Source organism: Rousettus aegyptiacus, unplaced genomic scaffold (genome assembly GCF_014176215.1).
Source record: "Rousettus aegyptiacus isolate mRouAeg1 unplaced genomic scaffold, mRouAeg1.p scaffold_m13_p_4, whole genome shotgun sequence".
Classification (NCBI taxonomy): Eukaryota; Metazoa; Chordata; class Mammalia; order Chiroptera; family Pteropodidae; genus Rousettus; species Rousettus aegyptiacus.
The window spans coordinates 128,785,937-128,807,460 of NW_023416307.1; the positions used below are offsets into that span (position 1 = coordinate 128,785,937).

The 21,524-nt window shown below is 48.1% G+C and overlaps 1 protein-coding gene across 1 annotated transcript in view; it reads right to left on the reverse strand.

The window, feature by feature from the left end:
• Nucleotides 1-21,524, reverse strand: part of EPHB1 (EPH receptor B1) — a 400,881-nt gene that overhangs the window by 275,883 nt on the left and 103,474 nt on the right. The window lies entirely within an intron of this gene.

A 21,524-nucleotide genomic window follows, 5' to 3' on the forward strand; every position in this document is an offset into this window, starting at 1 on the left:
CTTAATTCCTTCCTTGGGCTTCCCGGGCCACCTCTTTCTGCCCTCTTCCTGCCCAATGGGCTGTACCTCCAACCTCACCTGTCTATCCTACCCTCCTCTCCTCTACCTCCCCCTCAGGCATCTGCTTTGATACCCTTAGATGATTTCCTACCAACTCCTCTGGCCCCAACCACTCCCCAAGGCTCGGCCCCTGGGCCCAGATACACGCCCACCCCCTTCCCCAGGACTCTGCTGGGGCTCACACAGCTTTGGTAAAGCCTCACCCAGAACACAAATGCACATCTCAGACCCCAATGGCTGCTTCGGGGTTACCAAGCCTTCTGGCCAGTGAGGGAAAGACAAACACCCTGATCTGACTGTGAGCTCCTGGGAGCCATCAGGGTAGCTACAGTACACACGCCCAAATCACCAAGCACCATGTAGTGATCGAGTTGCTGTGTATTATAACTGTTTTCTGCCAGGAGCAGAAACGTGTCCTGAGAACAGGGTGCCTGTGTCTTCTTTTTCTCTTAGGCCTATTATGGACCACTGCCAGTCCCCACCCCTCAACAGAAACTGATCCCCAAAAGCTGTTCATCAGCTCCTGACCAGCAAACCCTAAACCCTTTTTGTTTTAACAACTTAATTGAGATAGAAAGGACATACAATAAATTGCGCGAATTGTACATTAGGAGTACAATTCGATAAATTCCGACATATATTTACGCCTGTGAAATATCACCACATCGAGATAACAAATACATCTGTCATTTCCAGAAGTTCCTTTGTCCTTTTGTAATCCCTTTTTCCCTCCTTCCTCTACCCCACCCTGTCACTATCCCCAGGCAATGACTGATCTGCTTTCTGCCACTATACATTAATTGGCATTTTCTAGAATTTTATATAAATGGAAACATATAACGTATAGTGTTTTTTATCTGGTTTTTTGCTCTGCATAATTGTTTTAAGATTCATCATGTGTATATCAGCAGTTCATTCCTTTCATTGCTGAATAGTATTCCATCGTGTGAACATAAAATAGTTTGTCTATCCATTGACCTACTGTTTCCAGTTTCTGGCTAATACATGAGAGTGCATGAGTTTCATTCCAGTTCCTTCACATCCTTGCAACACTTGGCATGGTCAGTCACTTTTGATTTCAGTCATTTTAATAGGTATGCAGCGATATCTCATTGTGGTTTCAATTTTCATTTCCTTAATGACGAATAATATTAAATATCTTTTCACATGCTTATCTGTCATCTTTATATTCTTTCGGTGAATTATCTGTTCAGTATTTTTCCAGTTTTAAATTGAGTTGTTTCTTTTCTTCTTATTGAGTTTGGGAAGTCCTTCATCAGATATATGCTTTGCAAATACTTTCTCCGACTCTGTGGCTTGTCTTTTTATTCTTTTAACAGTGTCTTTCAACAAACAGAAGTTTTAAATTTTGATGAAGTCTAACTTATCAATTTTCTCTTCTATTCTTTGCTGTCATATCTGAGAAACCATTTCTTAACCTGAGGACACAAAGATTGTTCTCATACCTAGGTTTATGCTCTATTTTGAGTTAATGTTTGCATAAGGTGGGAGGTACTACTGCTTTTTTCATGTGGATATTCACTTGTTTGAAAGGGGTATCTTTTAAAATTCACACAGTGATGCCGTATAGGCTGGTGGAGGTGTCTTACCCACCTGTATTTCCTAGGGCAGGCATCAAAGGAACAGGTACAACATGCCCTACCTAGCTGCATAAGTGCTCGATAAACAGGGGCAGGGAAATACACACGATGTGTTGTCTCAGTTTTTCCCTCCTCCGTTTCCTTTCCTCCTGAACACCCCTTCACCCCCATGTGACCAGCCATTCTGTGCTCACTGCTTCAGGTGGGATAGGAGAGATATGAATGCAGAATGCAGAGTTATAAAATCTTGGGCCCCTTAGGAAATGGAAGAACTCCTGGCATAAACCAAAGGTTTGGGAAGAAGCCCACCTTGTGAGCAGGACTGAGGGAATCAAACTAGAAGTGATAAATGAGGACCTGTGTTGAGAAAAGGGGTTCCAGTGCTCAATCTCAGAGATGAGACAGGTGCTGGGAGTCTGTCAAGGTGACAGGGCCTTGGACATCCACAACCCAGTGTGGTGATGCAGCAGCAAGCCACCCCACCAGGCTTATATGACACAGGTGGAACAGAGGGAATCTTAGGGCCTAAAGGGACCCAAAACCACCCAGTGGGGTCCTGTATGGACTACAAGCAAGGGTCAGACAAGGTATTGGGTGTCTCAAAGACTGCCGCGTGGAGAGGAGCCAACAGGGCCAGTGATGCACCCTCCTCCCCAACCCGGACACTATGTAACCTGGATTACATTTCCAGTGCCCCAGTAGAATGGGGGCTCTTAAACTGCAAACTGAGGGAGTAAAGTAAATAAAGCAAGCTGTATTTTCTTGCCTATTTGAGTCTGAGTTGGGATTGAGAGTCATACCCCATGCACATCTGAAAGAACGTGAGCACTGCAACAGACTTCTCGAGTTTGTTTTCTCCTCCAATTCTTTTGACAGCTGGGGAGGCAGATCCCCGCATGGAGCAACCCTCCCTCGCCCCCTCGTCTCCACTTCACAGCACTAATAATGATCGTAATGACACACCAAATTTACATAATACACTTCTCAGAAGACACTTCAGGAGGCTCTGAAGAAATTCATCTCCATGATTAAAATGCCTCTGCCAGGTGGGCCCAAGTCAGGAGCCACAAAACCCATTTGGCTGCGTTAAGAACCAGGGCAAAGAAAAGCACAATGTTTTCCACAGGGTCACTAACAGCCTCCCACCCTGATGCCGTCAGCCTCAGACTTCAGCACTCTGCCCACCAGGCAGACTTAGGCTATGACTCTGGGGAAGGTGGTTTGGGGGTCTGGGAGTCCTTGCTCATAAAGCCAAGAAGCTGCGGAGAACAATATACTTCCCGCCCGCCCCACCTCAGGAAGCAGCAGTGAACAGGCAGAGGACATGGGCAGAGAGGAAAATAAAGGCCAGAATCAAAAAAAGGATCAGCCTTCATTCATAAACCTTCCAAGGACGGGTTTGTTCCATTAACCCCATTAATTCAATCTAACACTTCGTTATATTCCTAGTCACCTGTTCAAGGGCTGTAATTGAATTTGTTTCTAAATAATGTTTTCCATCCACCTTAGTGGGCAGAAGTTGCAGCAAAAGGAATCCATTTCTCCACATCCTACCCACCATGAAGGCAGAGACCACAAAACCATAAACCATCCACTCCATATGATTTAGGGCAGTTTCTTTTCTGGCACCGAGAGCTCCTGATGATGGCATTACACTCTAGTGGGGGCTGCATAAAAGTGATTTGAGGAGGTTTACATCTCCCCAGAGAGGAAGAGAACACTCATTTGCATTTATAAAGCATATTGAGAGTTCTGGCAGAAAGTTATGGTGGAAGCACAATTAAATATTTACCATCACTTCTGCTCTCAAAACAGTGGCATGGGGACCAAACCAGCTGGAGGTGCATGTGCTGCTGTCAGATCCAATGTGTACAAGGGACAGGACTCTGGGACCCATGCCCACTGCCTGCCCTCTGCCCTCTGGGAGCAGTGACTGCCCACAGGAGGAAAGCCGAGAAGGGCACACGCGGAGTGGGGAGAGGCCACCGATGTGGGCAGACTGGGTCCAGATCCTGCTTCCATCACTTAGTGACCCTCTCTCCCCACCCCTCCTTCTCATCTGCAGAATGGGGCTAGAGCTAGCTAGTACCCAGGACTCTGAGGAACTATGTGAGACAAAGCACTGCTAAATATACATTATTGTTATTATAACTTAATCACTCTGAGATTCTGTTTCCTTAGGTATGAAAAGAATCTAATGACAGTATCTTTAAGATACCTATAAGATATCTGTAAGAATTGATATTAGATATCTAATGATATCTCGTCTACTTTCCTCCTTGCATTGTTGTAAAGATCAAAGAGTAACACACGTTGAGAGTACAACAGTGAATCAGAGTGGCGGGTGCCCGAGAGGGCCCCATCGTCAAGTCCAGGGGAGACAAGAGGCAAAGTCACGCTTGGCATCCTACGCTGACTGAGCCCATGAGAAGAAGACTGAGAAATTCAAGAGACTAAACAGAGTTCTTCCGCGGTGGGGAATAAATGGGCCTGTCGCAACAGGGAGAATCAGGGGACTAATGCCTTGTGCAGGCAAAGGGAGACTCTTGTGGTCCCCTGGACAGGGGTGGACAGTGGTCGGAAGGGAAGAATGAAAAGCTCCACCTGGCCCTGGGACAGAGACGACAGAGGCACCAAGGCAAGGGGCATAGACAGGTTGACAGGAAATGAAGTGGGAGCCATCCGCAATATAGAGGAGGATAAGGAAGACAGTGTGAGCAAGCAGGGATGGGAGGCCATGAGGGGAGACAGAAGGAGGCCTCTGGCAAGAGCTGGCTGGATTGGCAAGAACTGGGGAAGGATGGGGTGCATAAGAAGCCTGGCAGAGAGACCCCAATTTCCCAGGGATCAATTTCTCTGTAGTGGTTTTGATATAGAAACCGTCAGGGTCCCTCCCAACCATGGGGGGCCACTGCCTGAGAGTCCAGGAGGTGGGGCAAGGTCTAAACTCCTTGAGAGAAGGAAGAGGCAGCCGCCACCTGGCTCTGCAGGCACTTCCCGTTTCTGTCTGGATTGGCACCTTGGGATGTATTGACATTTGGGATGAATTAGATACCCATCATGGTGAAAGAGAGATAAATAAACCCTCTCCTTACTGCTCTGCCATTCTTTTTGGAGAGACATTAATCAGACATTCAGCTGAAAATATTTACGACATCCTTTCATCGTGGTAACAATATACAACAACATGTACAGATGGAATAGGAGCTTCTAGGTCTCTCTGAGCAGTGCCTCATGTGTGACAAGGCGAATCCACAGACCTTCCAAGCAGGGAAGGACCGGTGTAGCAATGCCGTCATTGCCCTGTGCTGCCCTGGTGGCCACAGAACTCAAACCTAGAGGCCACACCCTGGAGAGGTTTCAAGAACCAGGCTCCTCTTATGAAAATGCAAGGAGCTGAGGGTCGGCCCACTGCAGCCCTGACTCGCTCCCTCAGCCACCACAAGGGGTCATGATGGCAGGAAGGGAGCTGAAATACGGTGGCATAAAGGGGCTCTGGTATCCATTCAACAAAGTTTGTCTGAGTAGCTCCCGCAGGCAGAACGAATACTATGCAGGCACAGAGACAGAGCAGAGAACAGACAGACATCCAGCCGTCAGGGAGCCTGCAGGCAAGTGGGGAAGCAGAAATTAATCATATATCCATGCAGATAAATCTGCAATTACAGCCTCGATGAATGGCAGGAAGGGAGGATTCCAGGGACAGTTGCAAACACTGAATAAAATGACAGGTGTATGGAGCTTGGCATGCAGCTGGTACCTCCTCCTTCCTTCCCCGGCCTCTGGCTGATGAAAGCTCAGGGACCACTGCCTTTTCTCTCTCTCTCTCTCTTCTCTCTGTCTCTCTCTCTCTCTCTCTGTCTCTCTCTCTCTCTCTCTCTCTCTCTCTCTCTCTCTCTCTCTCTCTGTCTCTCTCTGTCTCTCTCTCTGTCTCTCTCTCTCTCTCTCTCTCTCTCTCTCTCACACACACACACACACACACACACACACACACACACACCAACCCACCTACTTAAGACTGAGTCTGTACTAGCAGGAATAAAATAGTCTCCCTGATCCCCAAATCCAGAGTGTGTGGGGTGCCCTTGACCATGGTGAGGCCCTCCGCCCTTTCAGAGAATTCCCATGCTTCCCTCCAGACCTGGACTCAGCATCAGACAGCCCCTGAGCACTTTCTGGAGCAGACATCTTCCAGCCACCACCCCAGGCTCCTAAAGTGTCCCCTCACTCCCTGGCCCTGCTTTGTCCCTCACAGAAGCCTGCCAAGTACTCCAGCCCAGCCTCACTGCAAAGGAGTTCTTTCCCCTGACCTTCCTCGAGGCTCTGTCCTGTCTCCACAAGCCCCACTCAATGGGCAAGCCAGCCCTGATGGCACAGAACTCCTGAATGATACCCACATGGCTCCTCAGGTGGTCTGTTCCCTTCTCCATCCTCAGCTTTTAAGACAGGTCCCACAACCAATGGCTTCTAGGCCCCAACTTTACTCCATGCTCAGATCTCCTACTGGTTATACAGGCCAGCCTCCTCGTAATTGTGTCCCTGCCCTTTTGAATCAGCCTCAAGTTGCATCCTTGGACCATAGGAGAGAGAGGTTTTGTCAGCTCTGGGTTTAGAAATGGTGCTGGTTGAGTGTGAACTGTTAAGGGCACCATCCAGCCTCAGGGGCCCATGTTCTGATATGACTGGGGCCTGGGCCTAGCACAACGACAGAAGGTTGACGTGAAAGTGCTCCAAGTGAGCCTTTTGCATCCCATCCCATTTAAATCTTCTGTCTACATCAGATCTCTTTGTCACACTGGCCCCTCTCCAAACTCTCCTACTGCCCTGCCCTGAAGCCCAGTGCAGAACCTCAGAAACACTTTGCTTTGATTCCTTGTTGTCCCTTCGTCTCTTAGATCATCCACCGGACATCAGTGACTTTCTTTGCAGCACCTTCTTCATCCTATCCCAACACCCTCTCTGAGTCCAGGGCTTCACTCTGCACACTGGGACCACGTACTCCCCTCCTAACTGGTGTCTCACCAGAAGCCCCCACCTGAACCATTCCCCATGCAGCTTCCAAGTTCATCTTCGGATGCCAAAAGAAATGGTTCAAAAGCAATATAGATACACTAAGCAAAGCCTTATAGACTCTCAGGTCTTCTGGCCACCCAGTGATTTCACCCCCAATAATTTGCCAAATGAAATAATTCTAAAGGAAAAGAAAACAAAACACATTATATCTTGAAGATGTTCATTACAAGAGGGATCTCCAACCCCCAGGCTGTGGACCAGACCAGTACAGGTCTGTGGCCTGTTAGGAACCCGACCACACAGCAAGAGGTGAGCAAAGGGCAGGAGAGGAAGCGAAGCTTCATCTGTATTTGCAGTTACTCCCCAGCGCTAGCATCACCTACTTCAGATCATTAGGCATTAGATTCTCATAGGAGCACCTGTCCCTGGTGCCAAAAAGATTGGGGACCACTGCATTACAACACTAGCTAGAATATAAGAACACTAGAACCAACTATTCATGGGGGAAGAAAGAAGTGCAGGCTAACAGCTCATGTCTATGCTTCTGGAGCGTTATGAAGACAATGTAACAGCATTCAGAATGTCAGCAATAAAATGTAAAGCAGGAAACAGCACTGGGCCTGCCCCCCAGTGCAACTCTGGAAACAGTGCTTCCACTGAGTGAAATGGTAGCATAAGCACAAAGACTAGCAGACACGGGGCAACAGCTGCAAGGTTAGGGAGGTTGGGTTACAAATGAGCTTCCTGACTATTCCATGCTGTTTTAGAGGATACAAATTTAGAAGAGAAATTTCATCAGTCTTCTGAAAACACTTCTGCCATCCGGTCTCTTCTCCCCTACTTTACGATTCTCAAAGTCTCTCCACTACTGCCAAGATACAGCACACACTTCTGGCCTTCGTGAACCTTCTAACTAAGACCACCTTTTCTAAACTGATTTTCAGTTCCCCAAAGGAAGCCCACCTCCCAACCTGTGCTCATGCAGTTCTTCCTGCCTGGAATATCTTCCTCCTCTCTACCTGAAATTTTGTTTTGAATCTTTCCTTGTCAAGGATGATGTAAGTACTTAAAAGGGCAGAGCTGTGACTTCTAGCCCACAGAGCCTGGCGAGATGCCTCTTATAGCATAAATGCTCAATCAACTGGGTTTAAGTCTCAGCTCCACAACGAACAAATCAAGTCATATCTGAGTGTCAAAGCCTGACTTCACAGGTAGAGGCATTCCTCTTGCATCCAGGAGCCAGTGAGACCATGCCCAGAAAGATGCTCTGTCTATTCTTTAAAACATTCATTGGAACCACATTTATTTACTGTCTTTCCCAAGTGTAAAATGCTAGGGGAAGAGAAGCTATTATTATATGTCTTCACTGATTGATGTGTAATAGTGGCCGGCGAGGAAGAGAAACAAGGCTGAGTAAACTGAATGAGCCAGTCCCACCCATCTGCCGAATGACTGATGGATTGAATGAGTCGGAACAGGCACTTACATTATAAATACAAACTGTGAAATTTGCTCTTTTAAAGAACACACAGATCAACACAGTCCTCCCCACCACACCCTTCTCCTCTGTTTCTTTTATTTTCTAAGGTGCAATTAATTATCATAAATAGAAAGAAGCCACAGTTTAGATGGGTCATAGCATAAACATGTGCTTTAGGGAGTTGGGACAGCTCTAGATCTGGTCTTAGTTCACCTGTGGCACAGCCTGTGATCAAGCAGGAAGGCCCAGAGGCACAGTTCTGATGTCCCCCACTCTCAGAGCTCTGCTGAGCAAGGCTCCCTGGGAAGCTGGCCAGAGTATGGGGACAGAACATGCTCTGTTTGGCTGAGGGGCTAGAAAGGGCAGAGGATCAGCCTCAGAAGGGTTGCCGTCTCTGCCCGGCCCAGCCTCAGATTTGGCACATGGCTGTGGGGTTGCTCTCCTCTTTGGCCTCCTTGTTCTTAGAGTGGTCTCTAAACAATATGGCAAGAAACCAAAGAGAACCTCGGGAGCCAGGGAAGACCCTCTCCCTCCTGAATCCCCGGGTCTGGCTTTGTTCCATGGTGACCTTCCAGTCTATACACCTGTATCCTGCAAATGCTTTTCACTAATAAAATATGGAAATTGCTTTAGGAGATGTATTAGTTTCCTAGGGCTGCTGTAACAAAGGACCACAATCGAGGTGGCTTAAAACAACAGAAAAATACTGTCTCACAGTTCTGGAGGCTAAAAGTCCAAATTCAAGAGCCAAGCTCCTTCTGTAACCTGTGGGGGAGAATCCTTCCTTGCTTCTTCCAGCTGCTGGTGGTTTGCCAGAGATCCTTGATGATCCCTGGTTTGCAGCTGCATCATTCCAATCTCTGCCTCCGTTGCCACACAGCATTCATTGTGTGTCTCTGTCTTCACATGGCCCATCTTACAAGAACACCAGTCATGTCTGTATTAGGGACCCACCCTACTTTTGTATGACTTCATCTTAACTAATTATATCCACAATGACCCCATTTCCAAATAAGATCATATTGTGAGGTACTGGGGGTCAGGACTTCAAAGTGCCCTTTTTTTTGGGGGGGGGGGACCCAAATCAACCCATAACAGGAGGATAGGATGCCAGGAAGTAAGGCTGTTAGAGTTAGATTTCTTCCAACACATACTCAGGCCCTGTGCTGAGGGCTTGGGAAATACAGACACAAAAAAGGCCAGGTGCCTCCTTCAAAGACACTCATTCTAGCAGGTAAGGCAGGTCCTCATTTGCTCCTCCAGATCCAGTTGCCACCTTTTCCCACCCTCCTCTCTCCTAAGAGGGAAGCCTTTATAGACCACATTAACTGGGCCCCTCACCATGGGAGTGAGAGGCTAGGGAGTAACTGGCTCCTCCTGCTGAGCTGTGGAGGGTGGTGGCCCTTCCCTACAGCCTGCTTCTGGTAACACAGTCCCTCCCCTTGTCCTTCAGGTCTATGGTGGTAAATGCCCCCCACCGTGGCTAGTTCCTAAGTGTTTGTCATCCTTGTTGCCGTTCTTTAATTCTGTGCAAATCTTTGTAAACATTTCTTTCATTAATCTCTCCTCGAGCACCTCTTTGGACTGTGCCATGTTTTCCTGCCAGTCCCCTGATGATACTCAGGGCTTAGGTTAAAAGTCCATAGTAGACAGCACTGTGTCTCCTATACCTGTCCTTGCCACGTCCAGCAGCACTGCACACAAGGACGTAGCCACCTACTAGAGTGGTCAAGTCCTGATCACACTGGACTTAACCAGACAGACCTGGGTGTGAGTCCCAGGTCCACCCTAACCAGTTGTATGACCTTGAGCAAGTCACTTAGATCCCAGAGGCTCATGTTTAGCCATCCATTAAATGACAATAATGTCAACTTCACAAAGCATTTGTGGGGAGCCAATGAAATGTTATCCACCAAGCATTTATTGCAGGCTCTAACAAGTCATAGTTGGTCCTCATAGTAGTCATTGTTATGTTCAAGTTTGGACCTGGTAGAATCTCTCGTGGGCCTGAAGTCCCTGGCTGTACCCTATGAGATGGCTAGCCACAGAGTCTCCAATGCTAAGGCCCATTCTGAAGGATGGACTTTGGCTCTACTGGGCCTTGTATGCCTCAGCTGACTGAGAAGCCACACTTAGTCCTCCAGTCACACTCTAATTTCTCTTCAGCGGCTCCTGCCCAAGCAGAGGCAGGGGCACTTGCTGCAGCTTCCTTCTCCCCACATACACTATGCATGGAGGGTCGGGATGAGGCTGCGGCCTCAGCAAGAACAATAAATGCCTGCCCTGAGGCTGCTCCTGAAGACTGACTGGATCCTGTGTGGCCCATCTTGGCCTGAAGCAATGCAAAAGGCCAACAAGGAGGAGCCCAAATAACCAAGTGGCTCCCTGTTCCCAGACACACAAGGAGGCCCAGGAAGCAGCACTGGTCTTTCCCTGGGTCCAGCTCTCCTCTCAGTGCCTGGTGCTCAGGCAGAGCACATGAGGCTGGTGTTGAAAGGGGCTCCAGTCACTGCTCAGATGAATGGTGCACCCCAAACCAGTGCTCCCAATACTGCTTTGAACCCCTCCCATGATGGTTCTGTGAAGTGGGTTCCTCTCCTATCTACTGCCTCCTGTGCCACCAGAGAGTGTTCCTTTTGGGGAGGCCACCGAGAACCTTCAGGTAAGAGTCTCTCCTTGCACCCACAGCCCTTAGGAAGGTCGGCAAACAGCTCCATTACCTGGGAGCAGTGCCTCAGAGCAAAGGCAGGGTGACCCAATCCTTTTACCTGTTACCCTTCCCGATGACATGCTACTAATCTTCCTGATGCATTGGGCCTGGTGGGTTCATCCTTTACAGTGAAAGGATTCCAATAGCGTTCTTGCTTAACTGGAGGGAGATGCTCTGGCCTCAGGAGACTGTCGCCATGGAGGGCTGGAGCGCAGGCCCCTCCCTGCGGCCCCATCACACTTCCTCTGCCCTCACAGCCTGCGCTACTTCTGCACGTTGCCCACCACTGAGGCCTGAGCTCCCTCGCCTTGGCCGTCCTACTCTTACCACCACTTCTCATCTCCTGATGGGACGTCGATGGAGGAAGGGACCTGGCAATGCAGGGACTGGTTGATTGCTGCTCTCCAAGAAGGAGAAGCCCTGAGCAAGGGAGACTAAACACAGGAACAGGGAAAAGGGGAGACTGAAAGCCTTCCATTTTGGGTACAAAAGTCCTGAACAGCCAGTCATTTACCGGATTCCTTCTTCTGCCTTCTATTCTTTCTATCTCAGTTCCTTTTTCCAGTCTGATATCTGTGATTCCCTCATCCTTTAATATGGCCAGATACCTTCTTAGATCCACGTGTGCCCCTCCTAATTCTGAAAACATGCCACAGCCAGAAAGCCAAGAAGAAAATCATGTCTTCCTATCTCTGGTTGGTGATCCCAAGACTCCTCCAGCACCAAACACCTGCAGGCAGGAGCCAAACTGGCCAGACCATGTTAGTGAGCATAGGAAAAGCAGAACTCTGAAGCTGCCTTCCAGCCCAGGCATGACTTCTGGCAGCCCAACTCACTCCCAAGCCATCAGGCATTAGTGGGCCTTTAACCAGACCTGCAGCCAAGCTCCTTCCTAGGCCCTCACCTCTTCCTCATTCAGATGCCTCCTAGACAAATGGGGCATACCCTTCTCCCCAGTCCAGCATCAAAGAGAAAGAGAGGCAAGGGGCAGTGAGAGAACAGAGAACCACACAGGGAAGCAGTGGTCAAGGGACATCATTTAAATCAATGACCTGATACTGATGGTGCAGGCCTGGCCAGGAGCCCACTGCTGCTCAGTGCTTCACCTATTTGCATTTTTGTGGGGAGAGTCAAAGACCTATTAAAACTGAGGAGCTTGGCATTTTCCAGTTTTCAAAGACCATGAATTCTAAGGAAGATTAAATCTGTTTTGCCCCAGCCACTCCGACAGACCTGTGAGTCGGTGCCAATGGCACATCGGTAAGAACCACGCATAATAAGCTGTTGCCTCCTGCTCCTCATGGGCACAAGGAGAGAGGGCTTCTCACTTTCTGAGATGTGGGCACCCGGGGGGCATCAATCACACTGGAGAAGAGCGGGGAGGAGAACACGCACGCCCATGCAAAATGACTGTCTGTAGCCCTAATGAAGGCTGGCGATGGATGGTGGCCTGGGCTCGTTAATCAGAGGAATATGCTGCCGTCCGCCTGCCCTTCCAGGCCCTCCTGCACCCTCGTCTCAGATTGATCTGCAGCACAGTAACTCTCAGACGTCACTGGCATTGGGCTGTGGCCCTAGAGCCCCCACTGGCAGAAGCTAGAGAAGGCCAAGGGCTTCTGGGGGGATGACTACGGCAGGGGCTTGGAGGATGTGCCAGGTGAGGTGATATCAGTCAGGGAAGGTGTGGAGGCTGGCTAAGCAGGCTCTCTTGCTCACCTGAACACACCCTAGACCAGATTGGGGCTACTGGGTTCTCGGGGGCCACCGGAGTTGAGCGGCCCCTTAAAGCTAGTGCACCTCCCGCCAGGTGTTAATACACTCTGCTGACATCTCTTCTAAGAATTATCCTCAGTGCTACCATATGGCAGCTACCACCACCACAAATCCCCTTCCCTGCACACTGCCCACATGGGATACTGTGGGCATGTGGGCCTATGCAGCAAGTGGAGCCCTGGGTCCTGGGCCTAAGAAAGCTGATAGAAAAGGGCAGTTAGAGCTCACAGAGCTGCAGGGTTCCAGAGGCCGGGCAAGGCCCCTACTCCATGCATTTATGGGAATATGAGCACCTCCATCCCTGACACACTGAAGCCTCTAAATGAATATGCAGAAGGCACCGCACCTTGTGTTTAGAATCTGAGAGATGAGGGCTTGCAACAACTAACATGTGCAGCTCACTGCAATATGGGTTCTCTAAGGGCAGAAACTGTGCCCAGGTGAGGGTCAGACACAGAGCACTGGCCCATACACATCTGCTGCGAGGACTGGTACCAGTCTGTGGCCTATTCAGAACCAGGCCACACAGCAGAGGATGAGCGGCTGGCAAGTGAGCAAAGCTTCATCTGTATTTGCAGCTGCTCCTCAGCGCTAACATCACCATCTCAGCTCCACCTCAGATCACCAGGTATTCAATTCTCATAGGAGCACTGGTCTCTAGTGCCAAAAAGGTTGGAGACTGCTGGTCAATAGCATCTCTGGGAAGGAAGCTTATCTGGAATGTAGTCTGGGTCCCCAACTCCATACCAGGGGACCCTGAATTTAAGGTCAGTAACACGTTGGAGGCCTAGAGAGGGGAGGCCTAGTCCTGGCATGTGGGAGGGAAGAGTGTGTGTTGGACAAGCATGCGTGGGGACAGTTATGCCTCACTTCCCAAGTACACTCAACTGGTGATATCTAAATGTAGATGTGCTGCAAGACTTCTATTGATTTTCAAGTTCAGTAATATAACCAAGTGTACACTTTCTTGCAGGATGTCTATTCACTTTCTCTTGATTTCGATCACCAGTCATACTGGCTGGCTTTCTTGGGAGGGAGAGGAGTCCCCTTTTCCCCACTTCATAAGTCACTTTAATGTATGTATATAATATAATGATGATAAATGGCAAATAGCAAAGCAACTGTGTTCCTTCAAAAGTTCACATCTCAGTAAAATGACATGGATCTTCACTCTATGACAGCCAAAGCTCAGGGTTAAATCTGGGAATGGCCAGAGACAACTGGGCTATGTTTCTTTATGTTTCACCAATGCCTCTGGGCCCACCTGCCCTTTCTTTAGAAATATAATGCAAAGCTTTCCTTACCTGCAGAGAAAACACATGCCTACCTGCTTTAGAAGGACTCCTACCATGGTCCAGTTGAAAAAGCAATTGAGTTGAAGTCAGAAGACTCAGGTTCTAATCCAGACTGTGTGGATAATAGCAGTGTGGCCCTGGGCAACCCATATAACCTCTCTGAGACCAAGATTTGTAAGGTATATGTACTGTATTGGGCCTATAATAATTACTCATCGAAATTATCTATTACTATCTCTAAACAGCTTGGTCTAATTCAGGGCTCTCTCTTCTGTTCCATTGATCTATTTGTCTACTTTTTTACCAATACCAAAATGACATCATTACTATAGCTTTAGAGTAAGTTCTGAAGTCAAATAGTATCAGTCCTCCAACTTTGTTCTTCAATATTGTGTTGACTATTCTGGGTCTTTCGTCTTCTTTATAAACTTTATGATCAGTTTGTCTCTATCCATAAAATAACTTGCTGGGATTTCGATTGGAATTGTGTTGAATCCATAGATCAAGTTGAGAAGAACTGACATCTTGACAATATTGAATCTTCCTGTCCATGAACATGTAATATCTCTCCATTTATTTAGTTCTTCTTTAATTTCATTCATTAGAGTTTTGTTGTGTTCTTCATATAGGTCGTCTTCATTTATTTTGTTAGATTTATACCTAAATATTTCATTTGGGGAAGATGCTAAATACCTCTTAGGATTTATAAAATCTTTTCCCAGACATAATCACATCTTCAGAAGACTATTAAGAGATAGACATGTGCCTTCTGCTTGATATCTCATTACACAAACTAGACATAATACCATCAATTTGAATGGGTTTTGACTTGCATTCCCTTGATCTCTACAGGTGATATAGTATCTTGGCTGGGAAGGGACACAGCTCTAAGTCCTCCAATGCACCCAGGAGCACACTTTCCCAGGCAGCCTTAGGTTACCACTGGCTCTCAGGAGCTGGGCTGCCATGATGTGTGCTATGATGGTCTACACTGGTGGTGGGCGAGCTTTCTGTCAAGGGCCACAGAGTATATACTTTAGGCTTTGTGGGCCAGAAGGTCTGCTTTGAAGCTATTCAAATCTGCCATTGTCATGCAGCATGAAAACAAGCTGTAGGCTAGGTTGGGCATATGGGGTACCATTTGTCCGTCCAAGGCAAGGGCTCTGGCCTGGACAAATGTGATGACAGATTTTATTCTGTGATATTTAAATTTTTCTTATAATTTTTAACCAACTAATTCATTATTTTAGCATACAATAATAAAATATCCTTCCAGCTATTGGCACATCTACAAATTTCCACAGAATACCTTTAGAATACCAGAATGACACCAGCTGGGACTCTGGGGACATTCAGTGAACAAAAGCCAAATTAAATAAGATTTATATTCATAGGCAACCTAAGCACAGTGTACCCATGTAAGATAACTGGCCAGATTCTGATCTATAATGCTGTCCTTTTAGGCTGGCTGGTTTCTACCAGATCTGGGTTGGAATTTGAGTCTCTCCTAGAAGATCTGAAGGGAAATAGGAGAAACATGGGGAGCACAAGTTTCATTCACCACTAACGAACTTGCAAAGGAATGTGTATAATTTGTATGTTTGTGGGGATTTTGTAGACTTGGCACATCAATGGACACATGTCACCATGGAAACCCTCAGGGCCATAGGCTCTGGACTCAAGGAAGAGTCTCCTCTGATCTAATGGGACTGCGGTCTGAGGCATGATGAAGGAGAGCAGTTGAGAGAAAATGTAGCACAACATAACCAGGTGGCAGAAGGAGAGAAGCTAGCAGATGGGCAAAGGGGGCTTCAGAAGGGACGCCAGCAGCAAAATGCTCAATCACAACAGGCCACGGCCTGTCCAGGAATCCCAGGAAAATGGTAAGGCTCCGCCTGCCTTCCGTAGCCTAGAGGGAAGCTGCGGGGAAATGGATAGAGCAAGGCCACCAAGGAGAAACAGAAACAGAGAGTCAGTCCATGCTGGTCCAGACTCAGAAGCAGGAGGGAGCTGGGATCAACACTGGTACTCCTCAGAGCCTTCTGCAGGAGGAACAGCTCTAGCCAGCATGGTGACCAGCAGTTTCCCACAGCTATCTCCAAAACTCTTCCTGCAGTGAAGGAAAAACTGTGGTTCCACAAAGGTCAGACAACACAGCCAGAGAGAAGGTAAGACCCAAGGGTGAGTCCTCTCCATGCCTGGATTGTACTATGGCGAATAGAGAGAGAGCTGTAATTGGGTGATAGTTGGGACTTTTGAGAGAGAAAGCAGGGGCCCTACTCACACCTCCAAAGAGGAGGAACAAGGGCCAGTGTAGTGGGTTGCATTGTGTCCCCCCAAAGATATGATGAAGTCCAACTCCCCCCCATACCTGTGACTGTAATCTTATTTGGAAATAGGGTCTTTGCTGATATAATGAGGTTAAGGATCTCAAGATGGGATCATTCTGGATCTAGGGTGGGTCCTAAATCCAATGACTGGTGTTCTTATAAAAGAAAAGAGAGAGATTTGACACACATAGAGACATACAGAGGGCAAGGCTAGGTAAAGATAAAAGGCAGAGACTGAATTTATGTAGCTATAACCAAGGAACACCAGGCATTGTCAGCAACCACAAAAAGTTAGGAGAGTTATTGAATGGATTCTCCCTCAGAGCTTCCATAAGGAACCAACTTTGCCAACACCTTGATTTCAGACTTCTGGCCTCAAGAATGGTGAGGGATTAGATTTCTACTGTTTGTGGTGATTATCTGCAACGGCCCTAGGAAGCTAATCCAACAGGGAATAAAATGTCCCTGTCCTGATCCCAGGGATATGGTCTGTCTTGTCCACACCTATGTCCTCAGCTCCAAGCACATCATAAATATTCACCGTCTGCTTGGTACATGGGTGGCCAGGGCTGCCTGAGGCCCTGAGATGGCTGATGAGTGGTCCCTGGGCCTGAGAGTGGGACAAAGGGTGGGTGGTCAGCTGGCCAAGGCTCTGATCTAAAGGCTGTGGAGTTTCGTGGCTTGGCTTGGGAGGTTCTAAGTTCAGACACACTGGGGCAGAAGAAATGTGCCAAGTGACAGCAGAGGTTAGAGGGCCAGCTGAGCGTAGTGGTGGGGTCTGGGAAAGCCATGACCCTGGGGCTTGTACTTCCCCTGATAAATGCCTCTCATCACCTCAATCTCCAAAAGAATCCTTGGAGCAAACTGGTACAGACTACAAGGGCCCTGGGGAGGAGAGACAAATAGGTGAGCCTGGAGTGCTCAGGGAAGACATCCTGCAAAAGGTAGATTATAGGCACAACTTGAATTATACAAAGAATTTCGGTGGAAGGGGAAATGAGAGAATGGCAAGTTTGAAGCATTGCTTCCCAAAGGGTAATCTGTGGAAATGGGGAAAGAAAATATATGTTTCAAGGGGGAAAATATGTTGGCTGGTCATATTAGGGAATTTAGTTAAACCGGTGTCCTTACTGAAAGATTCTTCAGATTGAAGATGCAGAGGTGAACTGAGAAGTGGGGTTCCAGGAACAAAGACGGTCCTCAGTAGCCACCACTCGACAAGTACCCTAGCTGTCAAGGAGAGGGCCAGTTAACAGAGAGTAGAAAGTGTGGCCGTAGCAGAGCCAAGTAGGTGTTGGCTGGCAGAACACAGGGCCAATCCCCCCCATCCTCAGCCTTCCACCTACATGGCTCCGGACCTGGGAAGGAAGCCAGATGTGCCGGGGCTCAAGGTCTGTGGTAGAGACATATCTGTTAAGACACTAGGGAGTAAAGGACCGTCCCACATGAACACAAACAGTGCTATGTCTTCTCTGATGATGAGAGAAATTTTCTACTGAAAAAAATAAAGCAAGATGACAGGGTGCAGACTGTGTTTACCTCTATTTTATATCCTGTATGATGAGCTTAATGACCATGTTCCACCACTTTGGTACAACTATAGCACCCAAACAGTGCATCGATCCTGATTTGATTCATTCTCAGCTCACTCCTTCGTGGGAATCCCTGCCCAGCTCCCTAAACTGTGCTCATTTCAAGAGGAGGCAGTGGGAAGTGAAGCCAGTGAGAGGCAACCCCTTGCCTGGGGTAGCCCCTAACCACGCCCTGACCACAGCGCAGGCCAACTTACCCCCATCCTCAGAGCTCTAGGGTTCTGGAACTCTCTCCTTACTCCTGGCCAAGGCAGCTCCCCAGGCTGTACAGTGTCCTATGCCTGCATGCCACATGACTTATCCTGTACACTACTCACGACAGGCTGCTTTTGCTCTTCGGCTTGTCCTTTACATTCACCTAGGCCAAATGGTCTCTACAGATTTGTTGAACCAATGGATAAAGCATGTCTGTTTCCCAAAGCAGACTATGCCCTCCTACCTAGGTTGGCAGTGGCTAGAAAGCCAAGAATACCCAAAGTGACAACAGGAATGCTTAACATTATAGAGGGTGACAGGTGTTGACTGTGTGGAAGGCGAGGCGGAGCAGAGGCTGGAGTAGGCAGCATGCACAATCAGTCTGGTCAGCCAGCAGATAGTGCAAACTCAGAGAGGAAAAGTACTGACTTCCCGAAAAGGCTCCTAGGTCTCCCTTGGCCAGCACTTCTGACAGCTCCAAAGAAGAAAACTGAGGAGAGCTCATCCCCGCTGGCTTCTCAACTTCCTCCTGCTGCAACGAAGAAGAGCATTCAAAAGGGGACGTTCCCTGAGGGATGTGGGCTTTCTGCAGTTTTTGGAGGAGGAGGCTGCCCCTTCTGACGGAAGAGCCTCACCCACACACCCACCCACCACCCAGCAGCCTCCACCTCCATGTGGCCTGAGGGCCTGCCTTTGGTGACCAATGTTGCAAAACTGCTTAACATCATTAGTTTCATTGGGCAGATTAAGCTCCTAAGCAAATCTCTCAAAATGCAGTCCTGGGCGTGGGGACTGGAACATCTGCCACCAGATGCAAAGCCCTCTCCCCTCAAAGGCCCGATTAAGGCAGAAAGGGGGACGAACTAGGCATGGCTGACCAAAACGAGCACCTTTTTTTGCCAGAAACAAGTCACTTTCAGGCCAGCTAAGCTTGAGCAAATTGTACAAACACTGTATGCAGCGGCTTTAAAGCAATTTTCAAAGCTTGTGTTCTCTAAATTACATCAGTCGTCTTTTCTGACTACCTCACACCTGTGCTCAGGCTTAGAACTCACTTCCTCACTCCCACATTTGGGATCCACAGAGCCTGGCTTTGGTTTGCGATCTCAAATCTCTCTGCCATAGCCTTGGGAAGTATTTCTCCTACCACAAACTTTTTCTCACAAAGAGAGCCCAAACAAATCCTTGGCTCAGCAACCGTACAGGTCTGACAACCGTGGACCCTCCTCCCAGCAGGTCACACGGGATGTCTCACCACATCCCTGGATGCTCGCCTACATCCTGAAGAACTGTGCTCGTCACCCCGCCGACTCTGCCCTCACCATCCCCTGTGCACCGCAGCAGCTGCCTTCTTCCCACAAACTGTCTCATCAGAAAGACTAAAGGGACTATGTCCCTTAAACAGAAGAGAATATTTAGAACAGAGAATTAACAGCAAATTAAACTAGTTTCATTGTACTCATTCATGCACAAAATGAGTGTGGGAGTTAAGTGGAGGAAAAAATCAAACAGGCGATGCCTTGCAATAATCAGAGGGCAGAATTTAGCCGCAGAAGGAAATAATCACTGAGGAGGAAAGCGCCACACAGTACGGGCTCCTAATTAGCCAGGGCACTCGCTTTTGCTCTTCTCACTCCCAGAGTCACTCCCTTTCCAGGCTGGGAGTCCCACAGGGGCTGGGAGCTCCCTCCAGCTCCTTTCTCGCTGGCTGCAGCCAGGCCCATTACAGGTGGACACACCCTCCTAGAAATGCCCCTCTCGGTGGTGGCTGCCCCTCTCCTGAGAACTTTGCTGGCTGGGAGTGGGAGTAGCTGCTTGACTGCCTGTGCATGCTCAAGCAAAAACGTTACAGCAACAACCAATTAGGGCCCATAATCCTCCGGTCTTCTTCTTTCATGTACATATTTGGCTGTGGCAGGGTCGCAGTGGAATAGCTTAGCACAGGAGGAACGTGTGAGCCCATCAGTCTCCCGAGGATACATCAGGATCCAGGATTAGCACAACAGAATAATAACCAGCTTTAGGACACCGAACAATTTTAAACAACCCCACAAATCTCTTTTCCGCCAGCTCTGCCTGGTTAATCTATTATCCTATTCCCATCTCTAGTGGGTTCCCAGGCCCCTCCCTTTGCAGAGACCTCACCACCGTCCTCCCCAGAAATAAACCTGGTATAGGTGCACACAGCCCTGGCTGAGTAGGAGCGGAGTGGTCATGAGCAGACGACAAGAGGACCCTGTACCTTCAGCCCTCAGTGTCTCCTGAGAAGGTGATTCTTAGAAAGAGCAATGATGATCCTATGCAAATTCATATTTAATCACAAGGGATGGTGCTAAGTGTGCTGGTGTTCACGGTGCATGCCGACACCCCATACCTTAAGACAAGCTGAGACTTCTCTACTGGCCAGAATGATGAAGAGGCCAGAGAGGGTGGATGTGACATACTGAGAGAAGGTGGACGGTTGCCCACTGCTGCTTCCCTCCTCCGCACACTCACCCTTGCTTTTCTAGGACCAACAGGACCCCCCTCAACAGCCAGACTCATGAGCTGCAGGGGCACCTCGAATCTGGGAGCCTTGGCTGAAGCCCCAAGCAGGGTGCTCAGAGCCTCACTTACCTTAACTACCTCCCACAGGGCATATTGTCATCCTCGGCTTGGTACAGGACAACCCAGAGCACCAAGTGGAGTGCCCACACTTGTACTTCTATTTATCTTTAATATGTAAAAGATAAAAGAAAAAACTAAGCTTTAGTCACACCAAATATGCAGATAGCATCCGGTGCCCTCACCTGGACTATTGGTGGGGCTCATGTGTTAGGCACAGCTTCTGAGGTACCCTGAGAGAAGCAAGGGAGGCTCGCATGCAGAAGGGTGACCAGCATGCCCTAACTCTGTTCATTTTCAGCATGACATATTGCACTTTATAAATACAAAGTGAAGAGCATTTATAGGTTATGTTATCCGGGTTAGATCAAACTAACCCTTACAAAAACGAAGCCTTTATAGGTTATGTTATCTGGGTTAGACCAAACTAACCCTTACAAAAATGGAATGAGTGGCTTTAAAAGATTCCTGCAAAGAACACACAGGATGAACCATTCCAATACAGCAAGTGTGACAAAGCCCCTTGCCCTCAGGCTGCTGACACCTGCCCTACCCATAGTAAGAGCTCTTCACCAGCCACACGAAGAACTAAGGGCCATGACAGTCTAATCAGATCTGACAAGAAATTGGCCCAAAACATCAAATAACCAAGAAAACTATTTGAAATATGGATACACATTTACTATCGTTTAACGATGAACTTCTCTCTAGGTACATATTGTGCCTTACTGTTCCAGCTAATGAGATAAAGAAGCCACTTTAATCACAGAAACATATTTTAAAATATTGTTTATTTCATCGTTATCTGATTTTTAAGTAATTTTATTTTATTGCATATATTAAAATACACAGACTACATTAGAACAGTAGC